The following is a 14,327-nucleotide window of genomic DNA, read 5'->3' on the forward strand; positions in this document are numbered from 1 at the left end:
TTACTGGGGGGAAATTCCCTGGCTTGTGCCATGCATGGGATCAGAATGGGTGATTAAACTGGTACCACCCACCTTTTGAATCTATGAATCTTTGAATTTAGCCTGCTTGTTCACATTCATATTTTTAGTTCTACCATTTTTTCTTCTTTTAAAACACGTATTACTTTTTGCCAGGTTATAATTTTCATTTTCAATAATATTTTGCTGCTGTGAAAATGACAGGGTGATGAGTTCTTTCAGGTGTTGCTTTTTTACTCACTTTTCCCCACAAAGAATGTTTCTCTTCTTGATCTAGATGCCAAAAAATACAAATAAGAAAAAAAACACAGGTAGCTAAAGAAAGTAATGCACAGGATCTATCTTTCATGGTGATGGAAGAAATAAGCATAGAAAGCTTAGTGTATGTTTTACAAAGTACACATGGCCACACTTTGGGGGTTGAAACTGCCAATCACTGAGATACAGTGAGAGAACCAAGATAAAAGTCATTCTGGCTTTTAAAATCCTCTTTTATGAGTAAGTAAACTGATGTTTTTGAATGCTGAAATTATGTATGGTCAAGTTCAGATGTGTGTACTTCACAAAAGCTTTCTAATAGCATAAACTCCCTAAACTGTTTTGCTAGTGTCATGGATAGAGGGCTCAGGAGACAAAACAACTGTCCTTGGTGACACAAAACCATTGCATTTCTACAGAAATTATCCTCCTTTTTTGCTGACACGATAAATTATTTTGTCTAGCATCCAACTCAGGAATTAACCTCCCTTCAGTTGTAAGGTCAGGTATTAGCTGTAAGATTAAGCAGTTGTTAAAGTCTAAGTAATAAAAGGGAAAGGGTGAGTAGAAGCTGGAGAGACATTATATAATGAATACTAATTATATGTTTTTTAGCAAAACTTTGGGTTAATTTCACAATTTTGTTATCGAGATTTCAGAGAGCCAACTTAAGTCTCAGGCAAGTGAAGCAGAGTAGTAAAAGGAATTGTCCTGTGGAAGTAGTTACAGATTTGTTGCAGACATTGGTAGCAACAGGATGCCCATTGGAGGAGTCTGTTAGGAGAAGGTGTATATTTTATTCTTCCATTATAGTTATTAAAACCAGTCAAGCTTCCAAATGTTCAAGCCTAACTTAAGGTATGAAACTGAGTTACCTTCAAATATAAATATGCACTGAAAACAAATTTTTCAGGGCACAGTTCAAAGGGCATTTTCCTCCCCCAGCTGTTTTTGGACTGGATCATCTCACAGATCCAGTTCAGGGTGTACTGGTGCAAAGGCTCAAGTGGCCCACAGAAAGGTGTGAAACAGTTGTAGCATTAAAAAGGTGGAAATGGATGCACAGAATTAGTGCTTTTCTTGGCAGCAACATCAGTTGATACTGGCAGAAAGCTTGTCCAACTACAGCTTTTCTGAAGAATGCATATATATTATTTGGTATTAGGGCATGAGAAAATTATCACATGAGAAAAATAAAACTCTTTCCTGAGCCCCAGATACTGCTAATGCCTAGTGCATTTATTAATTTTATTTCCCAGGATCAGTCATGATGATATTCAAGATAAGGTGGTAGGTATTAAAATATTGCTTAAAGATTTCAGTATATTGTGGTATGTTATAAGCATGAGAATAAAACAATTGGAAGTTTTGTTGTGCACTATAATATCTTTATGTGCATCATCTTCCTGACAATCCACTGTTGTCATTTTGTCAGCCACCACTCCACAAATTGTCTTTAAGACTATTTAATTAACATTTTTAACCTTTTACAGTTAACATACTAACATAAGAATTAACATACACAGCTCAAGTTACTGCTCTCAACCTGAATTAAAATACTATTATTTTTGCATCTGTTTGAAACCAAAAAATGGGCCTGTGCATCCAAATTTTGCCTTTGTTAACTCTGGTTGTATCATTTGCTTTGCCATTAGGATTGTGGGGGGAAGTAACACAATACCTGTGTAATTCATACTTTTAAGCCATCCTGAATATAAAAGTGCTGTAGGAACTTTGTGCCTCTGCTAATTGGTGTTATTTTTTAAGTGAAAAACACAGGTAGTGTGAAAAGTTGAGCAGAAATTCATAGATTGAGTGTTACTCATGGAAGCAGCTAAGCTGGATGTGCATAGTGACAAAATCACAGTTTTTGCAATGTACCTAGATACATTTATTTTCACATTATGTGAAATAGTTCAAAAATTGCCCCTTCATGTTAATTGATTCCTTATGGAAGCAGAGGCTCATTTGTATGTACTATCAGTATTTCAGCAGCTGAAATAAGTGCCTAACAATAATATTTTACCCTGACAGAATTACTTTTTTCATTAGTCTTTAGCAGCATTAATTAAATCTCCCAAAAGACTGTTTAAAATACGTAAGGGAAAGTTGGTTTCACAGAACCTATTCCAGAGGCTTCACAAGGATACAGCACTTGCACTGTGAGTAAGAGCCACTTTGCATTATTTATTTTGTCTTCTTGTCTTTCTCTAAAATGGAGTATGTAAAGCTCTGTATTTTTATCATAAACACCATGACAGTTGATTTGCAATTACAGCAAGCAGCGTTATAATTGCTTGCATTTGGAACTATCTCATTTTAACAGCCATTGCTCCATTGCTTGGTTGCTAAAGCTTGTGCTTGAAGGAGATCTTTTGTGTGTGGAATATCTTAGGAACCCGGAAATCACTATTTTTCCTTCCAGGTGCAATACTCCATTTACTTTGTTGTAAAAGCAAAAAATGCCTTTAATTTTTCTGCCCTATTTGTGCTTATTTTTTCTGCAGTTTAAAAAGGTTTTTTTTTTAAGTCTTCTTATTGGTTTTTCCATCCAGAGGACTGTATGTGGTTCAAAATAGTGATAGGAGTAAAAAAGAGCTCTCAAAATACAGTTCTTCTAATATATATGATATATATGATTCACATACTTGCCACACATTATGTCTTTTTCCTTCTTTACAATTCTTTAGTCATGCACAAGCCTTTTTAATATATTCATGTTCCTGTATTATTTGTAAAACCTATTATTTATAAAATCTTCCACTGCTGCTTTGTTTCTAGCTATTCACAGCTATACATAATGTCACCCTGACTGAGGTAAATTAAAGACTTGCATGTGTCTAGGAAAAAAATGGAGTTAAAGACAAAAAAAAGATTTTTTTGCCCCTTAATCTTGGAAAAAGAGGGGTAGAACTCTATTTAAAAGAATCAGTGTTGTCAACAAGGTATTATTTATTTCCAAAGCTATGCCAGATATTGTGAATGTTTCCTAGAGAAATGTATTCTTTACAGTAGGCTAAAATTTTTGACAGATTGGGCTAACCCATAAATTGAACTCAGGCTGCTGAGTTTTGAAGCAGGTGTTTAACCTATCCAGTTTTTGTTTTTTTTTACAGCTTAAAAGAACAAATTACTGTAAAACTACCTAGTCAAGCAGTTATGTACAATGAATTGGAAAGGGCTTTTTTGTGTAGACAACTTGTCCAACTGTATATGTTGTAAAGTGGTATGCTAAGATACCAAGTTACTGTAGTTTCCATGAAAAAGTGTGACTAAGCATAAGAACCAAAAATTGAGGTGCATTTGCCTAGTGTGGTGTGGTTTTTTTCAGTCGTTGCAGGATGCCCTGGGAAATTCGCAGTGCTGAGGGTTTCTGTGAGACAATGCCAAAGGAGATACAGCAGCTAAAGAGAAATAAAGGTGGGAGGAGGAATGCTTTTCTCTTAGGTACTTTTTATGCAAAAAATCACTTTTAAGTATTGAAGATCAATTTGTGTTCCTCTAACTTACTGTAACAGTGTAATTACACCTCTGTTTACTATTTTTTAAGTGCTTTTACAGTACATTTTCTGGATTGATGTTACCAGTGACTTCTAGTTGGCCATAAGCATAAGCTCTCTGTACTATTACTTTCACTTTCTAATTATGACAGATAGTTTAGCTGCTAAGCAAGTATTGCTGTATTTCTTTTTTTTCTTAATATGTTGTTAGACTAGAAATTCACTTGTGACAGCAGCTTTTATCTGTGTCTTTTACAACGAGGATGCCTGGCAGTGTGGTTACTGCTGACTTACCATGATGAGTGAACAGTAACTGATGTTTTTACAATCCATTCTCAGGTACCATACACAGACATGCCAGCGCTGACAAGAGGTGAAATTGTGTAATTTCAATTTTGACATCAGTGAGGATATAAAAATGATTTGTCATCTTAGTTCTTGGAGCTCAAAGCTGGAACTTCTGAAGTTGCTGAAAGTAGCTGAAGGTGCACTTGTTCATGGGACCTGATGAGGTGCATCCACAGGTCCTGAGGGAACTGGGTAATATTTCACCCTCCTGCAAATACATGACAAGAAACTACAAACATTTCTTATGATATTTTGATTCATTAGTAACATTCCAGTTCCATCTAGCTAAGCTATTTTATTTACACATGAGCCTGTCAGTTCCTCCAGTGACCTGTTCACTGATTTCTTCTCCAAACATAGTTTTTCAGAATGTTTTTGTAATATGCTGGTGAAATATAGTATGTCATCTATCAGTGATCATTATAATGAAATATTAACTGTTTGAAATGTTGAAGTCTGCTGGTGCCTCTAGTTTGTATTCATTGTGCATCAACATTGTCCCCTTGTTTATGAGGTCAACAAAGAGCTACCGTCTGCCAAAGCACAGACACTTTTTGTGTCAGAACTGGCTGCTTGGTCAGCAGTCAGGCATGCTGAAAGTGCAGTAATATTTAGTCTTGGACTTTGTTATGTATTTTCTATGTAATTCAGGCTGTACTGATTCATTCACTGTTAATGTGAACTTAAAATGAAGTGACAGTGATGAGGACTCACATCATCTTCATTACAAGCACTAACAAGGTCACTCTGCTACAAAGTCTGGGGTCAAGTTTTATCAGTCAATGGAATAGGAGGAAATATTTTACTGATAAACTTCTCATGCTGGGATAACCAGAAGGTTTATTTTTAGAGTGGCATTTTTAAAATGCTTGCAGCTACTGCCTTACCGTAGGTTGCTGAGTCAAAACAAAGTTTGTGCCAAGCTGCAGACTGCAAATGCTGAGTAACCACTATTTTTCCAGATGGAAGTCTCAATTTTTTTGCCACATCATTTGGCAGTGGACCTGCTTCTGTGACACATCCAAACATTTTAGCTGGATGTTGATAGTGTGTAGGTTCCTAAGCTGGAATGTTCTGTGTGTGTGCTCTCCTTCTCCACCTAAAACTGGATGTCTTTTTAGAAACCAATAATGTTTGGTCCACTCTAAGGCACTGTGAGCGAATTTCCTGCTGTATCAGGTTTATGTGGCAAGGTTTTGGTAGTGGAGGCTGCAGGATAAGGTCCTGAAATAGCCAGCCCGTGTTAGGAAAATTTACATTTGCCCTCCTTACCTTGGAAATGATGAACTTGACTATCTCTGCATTCCTTTTGGCTCCTCTCAAGTCACGTAACTCCAAAATCCTTATTCAGGGCTTTTCTTGAACATTTTAAGAAATATTTTTCATCAGCTTAATGTTTGTTCCTGAGATTAAAAAAATCCTCTTAAATGGATGGAGAAACACACTCATATTGGGTGGACTTACTGTCATTTTTAATCCTCTGTGCCTCCAAACTTTATCAGATGTTTGATGTATTTATCAAATACCTTGAACAATTTCTTTTGCTCAAAAGGTTATCTTTTTTTCATGTCTCATCTTCGTCTTGTTCTATGTCTTGAAGAGATGTGTGCAAAACCTTCCCTGAATAATTTGATAACTTCAGCAGCTTGTCACTGGGACCCAGCTCTCTCCTTTAAAATAGTTCATTTTATAAATGGCAATTCAATACATTTTATAAAAGGAAATCATTATCAACTAGACATGGGGATAGAAGTGTATTTTTTTTTTTCCTACTGCACATACTCAATTTCTTCACGGAATTTCATTTCACAGTTGGAAACTTGACTCCTGACTAGAGCTGTATGATACTGCCAATTTTTGCTTTGACTATTCAAGTGTAAAAATAGCTAACTTTGCAAGAATTCAGCATGTGTAATCCAGCTTAAGAGTGTCACGTTATTGTAGAGCAAGTGGTTCTTGTCTTTGAAAATAACCAGGCTGAAGTAATGGAAGTGTGAAACAGAAAAATGTCATTTGCCTAAACATACTCAGGTTGAATCAATTGCTTGTCTTAATTAGAAATTAAAATTCTGAATGGTTAATTCTTATTTAAAATTACACAAAACTGAGCAGATTGATACCCCGTTGTATTTATTTGTATCCTACTGTTCTGGTAGCACATAGCCCAGTTAAATCCAGGTAAATGTGTTCCCTTATGGCTCCTCAGAGCAGGGAGCAGGGCCTGGCTAGCTGGGACATGAATTTCTGCAGGGGATGATGCTTTTGTTTTGGATTGACAAGCACTTGACTGAGTACCTGTTGCTGAGTCTTGCTTGAAACCGCTTGTAGAACTTCTTTTCAGACAGTTTTTCAGATAAATGGCTGGAAACGTTCTTGAACCTTCAGCTCTATGAGTGAGAATTCAGGGATAAGCTGTAGGAATATGGGCCAAATGCACAAAGTTCCTCCAAGAAACTCACTTCTCCCACAGCTTTTACTTACATGCATAATGTCACACGTCAACTTCTCATACAAAATTTTTATCGCCAATCACACTTTCTCCTAGATTATGTCTAAAGTGTGAGAATTGCACATGAAGGATGAGAACATTGAAGCTTCTTGTCTCGAGACTAAGGGTGTGTGCCACAACTTCATCCCATTTCTGGGTTTTCTTTCCAAAAGTATTTCTGGGATTGCTGGGATTTCTTTCCAAAAGTTTATTTCTTTCTTGGAAAATACTTGCAAGTCATATCACAAGAGCCAAAAGTTGTTCTGATACTTATTATTTTCCCTCAAATCTGAAGTCTCTTTATAGGTTTTCTTGGCAGATCCCTTGAGGCCTTTTAATCTGTGGATGTTTTACAGGATTGCCTTAAACCGCAATTCCGTTTCTTGAGTATTTGATGCATGGACAGTGGTTTGGAGAGAAAGTTGGAAGGAAGCAGAGGGCTGGGGCTGGAAGCAAATACATCAGGAAAGGACATTTGGGAAAAGGTAGATGACCAGTGAAAAAAGATACAGAGGATTTGATGACATATCCATGAGATAAAGCATCAGCTTTGTGTTCTGTGCTACCATTCCATCATGGATTCAGCAAGGCTCTTTGGGGTACAAGTGCATGACACTGGATTGTGCTCCAGTATGTGTTGAAGTGCATCCCAAGCTGGGATTGGCTTTGCAAGTGAGCCCATGTTTTCATCTGATGCGTCTGATTTGGTGTCTTGATAAAAGGAAGGCAGTAACACATCATTCTGTACTCACAGTTTCCAAAGGGCATGTGAATGTTATAAGGAAATATCTGTTAAATCTCTTGGAATTAGAAGTGACAATATAATAAACACTTTCAGTTTGTATTTACTGTGCCTTGTGTGATGTTTATTCTTTTACCTCCTACTGAGACTATTATATTTGTTGAGAGGATACATATGTTTTCACATCTGTCATTCTCCTCTTTCAGTAAAACATTCAAGCAGCAAATTGTTGTCCTGGATGTTGTGCGGAAGCATATTGGTGTTGGTGATGTGATATATATCATACATCATACATGTCCACATCATAGATGTGGTGATGACAATTTGTACTTAAGATAGTTTTAGTTCTTAATTACTGTTTTTTTTTTGACAGAATATTTTTGTGCAAGTCCTTGTTCTCTTGAAATATCTGTTAACTGTTCTTAACAACCCTAACATTCTCTTCTTTCTGCCTCCCTAATTTACTTTATGAATTTTGTGAAGGCATTTTATGAAAATTTAGCTTTTTTTTTCCAGAAGTTGTAGCCAAGATTACACAAGTGTTCTTTGACAGCTAGGCCTGGCTTCAAATCAGCTGATCACCAAAGAAGATTACATAGCCTTGTTCATTAAAGGAGATTTTAAATTACTTGCTCTGGAACCCCACAGTCCCACAGCCTTAGGAGACTTTGAGAATCATATTCATTCCACATAAAGCTAAAATATGGGTAATTTTCCAACTTATGCTTGAATTTCTGGCAAGCAAAGAAAGATGAGTTGTGGAGACAAAGTCCAAATCTGAATGTAATTTGTGATTTAGATCTGAAGGGTCAGGAGTAGGTCCTGTCTATACTGATTTATTCTCATTGATTGACACGAAGAATGATCCTACTGTTTTTCTTGGTCTTGTGCCTGTAGCTGTGTTGTGTTTGGAAGAAACTCCTGTCAAAATCAGTGTCACAGAGATTATCTGGCATTTGTCTACAGGAATTCTACAGAAAACGCACGTGCAGGGGGTTATGCTGCTGTTTAGTGCCTCTCCTAATATGTATTAGTCCTTCCTGTAACTAAAACCTGCCCTCAACAGTGTATTTTAGTGATTATGTTTTATGCAGAAATTGTAAATAAATACATTTAAAAATTCCATGGCAGTTTCTCTAAACAGTCTGTCAGGGCTGCTGGCTCTTTCTGTTTGTGTACAGACATTTTATAACCTCCTTAATTTGGCTGAGGAGACTAAAATGATAGGTAATCAGAAGAAAGTTAATTTTTCTTGTTTCTAGTAATTGGATCTGCTTCTAGTGAAGGAGGAAAAGTCAACCTTTTATCTGAGTGCATATAAAGAGAGATCTTACGTTGTATTTGGTATGATGGGCTTAGGAGGAGTTTTTTTTTTGATGGTCATGATAGTCTGATAGCAAAACTATATTCTGGTTATTCAGTGTAAGAGCTTAACTTTAGGACTTCCAAAGGGACAGGGAATTAGTGGGATAATATTGACATGAGACTTGTGCTTACCACAAGTTCTGCTGTGCATGACTGAGTTGTCATTACAGAGGTACACAAAATTAAGGAAGACATAAGTAACAAATCAAAATGTTTTTCTTGACATGGAATATTTTGTTTTTGTAATATTTTTGTCTCAGAACATTGAAATATTTTGTCTCAACATACAGGAAAATGTGATGACTACTGAAAAGTGTAAAGTCCTTATGCAATGTTATATAAAGAGTTAGAGCTCAAAGAACTAATTAAATCTTGCAAGTACCACAAACTTTCAAAATTTTGCATTGATTTAATTTGGACCAGGATTGTTCTGAAATTTGACTATCAGTCAATTCAAAAGTCTATATAATCTCCTTGGTGGTTTCAGGATGATATATGAGACTACTTTAATTTGAGCCCTGGAAATTATATCCTTTATTTACTGACTGCTATAGTGGAATAAACCTGATCAAAAGAGGAATAACCTGTATTTTTTTTTTTTTTTTCCTGATCTTGCAGTCACTGGAAGCTGGTCACTGTTTGGCTGTAACTGCAGTTTTAAGTTTTTTACTGCTCTTTTACTGAGTTTTCTCCAAGCATTGGGTTTTTTGTGTAGGTCAGGAATCTGTGTCTCTGCTGCAGAATGCATTTTTTCCTTATTCCATGGCAAAAGGAGTGGGTTGGTTTGCTGCTTCTGATCCTGGCGTGGAGCTTATCTCACTTGGCTTCAGCCTCAGTATGGTGCTTGTAGTTGTCCACATCTGCCTGGAGTGGTTAGGGGCATGGGAATGTTATGAAAAATTCCGAAAGATAGATCAGGAAGCATGAGAAAGCAGAAGGAACATCTTATATTCATGTGTGAAGGAGTGATAAATTAGGACGTGGATAGACACTGTATATATACACAGTGTTTGGGTACAACCATAAAAACATAAGCAGCTAGGAAAGCAACTTGGATATTTCCTGTCAGAATCTTTCTTTGTGTGAAGGCATTCCTTAGCTGAAACTGAAACTAGAGAAATTCCCTGGGAAAATGTTTTAAACATCTCACCCAGACTTTCCCACTGGTGCTTTATATTATTTGCAATGAAATTGTGCATCAATGTTTTAGAGAGAAGAGAATCTGAGAATCAGTGACTTTATGGCCTCTGCCCTCTTCTTACCTTTATAGGGAAGAAATGAAAGATGAATGTTGCATGACAGGATCTCCTGTAGTTTGGCTGAGTTCTGTTTTCCTTCAAGATTACTTATTTTTAGGGCCTGTAAAAATGTCTCTGCTTCACAGCCATGACAACCAGAAGAGAACAGACTTCCACCAGGATCTTCAGCGCCTCCAGGGCAAGTACAAATATCCTATGGGCCATCCCATGGCAGCTTAGGTCAGAGCATTTTGAGATCTGTTCTTCCCTGAGACGTAAAAATACATGTATTAACAACATCAGGACCCTCAGTTTAGTTTTTGTTTGTTTGGAGTTTTGTTGTACTGGTTGTTTTTGTTTATATGTTAGGTTTTGTGTCTTGTGTTTTTTAATCAAACACCAAAAACTCTAAGGATTGTGCAAATAGTTTAAAGAGGAACATCTTATTCAATGGTATATTGTCTTTTAAAAATATATGTGGTTTTGCCTTTCCACAAAAGATGGATTGTGTGATTATTTTGTCTGCAAAATGCTTGTATCTTATTTTGTTATCCCTGAAAAGATGTGAGGGTTCATTTCATTATGAGTTTGAATTGCTACTCATTCTAGACAAGAGAAGTTGTTAACGTGTGCTACCTTTAGTCAGCTCTGTTTTCAGTAGGTTTTGCACCTATACCAACTGCAAATAGAAATAAAGCCATAGAATAATATATAATATGTTTATAATTTTCTTTGTACCTAGCCAAATTCTGTTAGTTTCTTCCCTTTCCTAGGCTATATGTTGATTTGGAGGACCAACAGAAGAGATGAGGTCTGTACATGGAGCTCTTTTCTCAAGTCAGGTTCTCACAGAGAAGGAAGAATGCAGTTTGTGAGGTTGGCCTTTGCATAGTAATGTCTTTTAGCATGTGAAGGAATTGGTCTGTGGTCTGTGCAGCACCAGCTGAAAACCTCAGCTCCTGTCACCATCAGCTGGAGCAGGGAATACAAATTAGCTCTCTGAGACGCAAAGGGGGAAGTGAGGAAGGAGTGAGGTGAATGTTAAAAAACGTGAATAGTAGGCGTCAGCTACCCGTGTTGGACTGGAACTAGTTAGGAGATGCTGTCACAGAAGGGATGCTGGAAAGTAGGTGATCATAATGAGGAAATGGGTGAGGTGATCTCCCTCAGCTGCTGCTGTGGAGAAAATCCATGCTGAAGGACCTCTGAAGGTCACCAATCCATCAAGACCCAACTAGCTTAGAAGTGGTGCTGACATTTCTATTGTGTGCGCAAATGTTGAAAATGTCAATTACTACAATGAGCACTGCAATTTACTTGTGCAAACTGATAAAACACAATAGGGAATATCCAGTTAATATAATGGCTTCATTCAGCCATCTAATATAAAGAAGCCCTTCCACTCGAGATAGTAGTTGAATTAGGCACTTTCTCATACAGTGACAAAACAATAATATTAAGTGCTGTAAGAAAGGCTTTCTTAGGTGAAATGAAATTTAAATTGTAGTATTTGTAGGTTTCCTTTAAATATTTTAGTGCCTAGTAAATATTCCAGCAACAATGTTGATGAATTTTAACAGTGTCTTGCTGGTACTACTCATGCTAATTTGCAAGATTTACTGCAATTACCATTCCTGGAAGCTAAAAAATGGTGAGTTATTTCATGAACACATAGAACAAGGCCTTTGAAAACATTTAACAGGACTCTTAAAATGAAATATTTGGCTCAGATATAATTTGGGATAGATAAAAATTAAAGTGTACCGTCATTCCTGACATTCATAAAAATAAATTATTGTGCATTGTTTCCTTCTTTGTATTTCTGAATACAGATCAGTATGAGAGAAATTAGATACTGTCATTCTCTTCTTCCTGTGGGTGTTGAGAGTTTGCTCTGTGCACATCCAAGTAGCCAACTGACCCTGGAACCCAAGAAACCTCTTTCATAAGTTTATGTTTGGAAAATCAGGAAGATTAGTCTCTTAAGACTGGAATTTTTTGTATTACAAAATTTAATTCATTTTTTATTTCTTTTTTCCATGCATTCCTTAGGCTATTTAATCTGCAGATATTCCAGAAGTATCATATATGTAGGGACTTTTAAAGGGGAGTCAGAGGGATAGCACATGAGAAGGAGTTAATGGTGTCTCCGTTCAGACTTAAAAACTAGTTAGTAGTGAAATCAGTGACAGAAAAATCTGTTGATTGCTGAGAAAGGTCCTACTTACCACCAACATTTGTCTAGAAGTTCATTTAGAGGATTTAAGTTAAAAGAATTTGTATGTTCACTTCCCTCCCTCTCATGCCCATTCTCCTGTTGAGAATGACACCCATACATGTCTTTTCACATTATATAGTACTGAGTAAATACTGCTTTTTTCCCATTTCACTAAGGGATCTTATACTGACCACAGTAAGACTCTAATTCATAATATTTTTCTTTAATTGTAAATCTATGTTTTTGACTTTGATATTAAGCCTCTGACATTATGTGCTACCATACAAATTGTTCTCTCAAAGTGGTTAGAAACGTTTTGAAGATCAACAGGGAAAAAAACTCTTGATAGAGTTTCATGAGCTGGAAGCTTATAGTTAAATAAATTCGTATCTTTAGAAGATACAGAAGAGCTCTCTAAACTCTCAGTATAAATCTATATAAGCTGAATTCTCTGCTAGTGTCATAGTCTTTGCTGAAATTAGGTTTGTGGTTTTCCACATTCAAAATGTTCTTTAATAATTCTAAGTTCAGATAGAGAATTAAAAATACAAAATGTAGTAGCCTAGTCCCTCACAAGTAAAAAGGAGGAAACAGATGAAAAGTGACAGTGTGGATTAAGCCATACACACATACATGATACAGTGTGTGATATGTATCTGTACTTGTACAAATGTAAGGATAAAAGTGGTAAAATTTATCTCAGCCCCTGATTGTGGCCATGGGAATAGTTTAGTTGTACACTTTAGCCAATTTGTTCTTCAGGTGCTCCAGAAAACTGTTTTGAGCTGCAAAGCAACAATTTCACAGCATGTCAGAAAATAAATTGCATGTTTTTGTTAAATGTATGTCTTTCTAATAAGAATATACTGATAAATATATAGAAATTGCAACTGGTAAATGCATAAAATGTTCAACAGTCTCAGCTGGGAAGAAGGGAGCTGGAGCAGCTGGGACAGTGGGAGGTGTCCCTGCCATGGCTGGGGTGGCACCGGGTGGAATTTATGGTCCCTTCCTGCTCAAACCATCCTGGGATTTTATGTAAGTAACTTAATACATTCCTATGTATTTCTGAACTTGATGATATTCTTCAGAATTCTGCTTTCACAGCTAGGTGATATTACATGTCCACTTATACATAATTGATAATAACATGGAAGCAGTTGGGTACTCCTTCATTTAACTTGAAAATAGAGGTTTATTTTTCCTAAGAAGAATTGAAGCTTGGAGGCTATTTCCATTTGTATTCATTAGCTGTTCCACTTGCAAGAAATCTTAAATATAAGCTGTTTTGAATTTCACTTCATGAGCATGTACTGCCACAACCCCAAGGAATTCCTAAATTTATACATAATGTGCTACACTGGGATTTTGAAGTGGCTTTTTTTGCAGTTTATTTGGACTGTTGCTTTCCTTCTCATTTTGATATCTGTATATACACATATCTATATATATACACACCACTGCTGTGTGTACACCTTTTCTTGCAGTCCTTTGCAAACGATACAGAAGAAGCATCCCCAAAGCACATTTCAGTTGCAAGATGAAAGAGAGAATCTTGCTGCTATATTTTCAAGTGGTAGAGAGACAGCTGAGTGGTGCTCTGGCTGTAAGCCACGTTCATGACTGCTTCTGGTATAAACTTGAGTGTCTTCAGCTTGACTGACCCATGCAATTGCCAGATTTCATGGTCATACCAACAACTTAGTTCAAAAGGACCAGTTGCCTGCTGTTCTCTTGCTTCAGCCATTGGCAGGAAACTCTTTTTTGAAGCTGCTATAAGTAGACTTGAGATTTGAGGATAATTTTTGCCATGGTATGCTGGAAGAACAGACAGTTCCAGGGTAGGATGCAGAGTTTTTGCTCTTCTGGGGTGAAGAGAAGAGCTCAGTGCCTGGAGGCTCAGTATGTGTGGATGCTCTTCATTTCAAAGTCAAAACGTGTCTCAGTCAGCATGAGATTTTTTTGCCATCTGGATGGACAGCAGTTACTTTCTTTTCCTCACTCCTGACATGCAGAGAAGGCAGCAGCATTGCGCATAAAGTTGAGTTGATTTTTGTGTTTAAATTTAGTCCCATTATGTGTGAAGTTATGCAGAATAATAGAATCCAAATATTTTCTTTATTGACTATTGAAACATTTTTAGTTTTGAAGT

This window comes from Taeniopygia guttata, chromosome Z (genome assembly GCF_048771995.1).
Source record: "Taeniopygia guttata chromosome Z, bTaeGut7.mat, whole genome shotgun sequence".
Lineage (NCBI taxonomy): Eukaryota > Metazoa > Chordata > Aves > Passeriformes > Estrildidae > Taeniopygia > Taeniopygia guttata.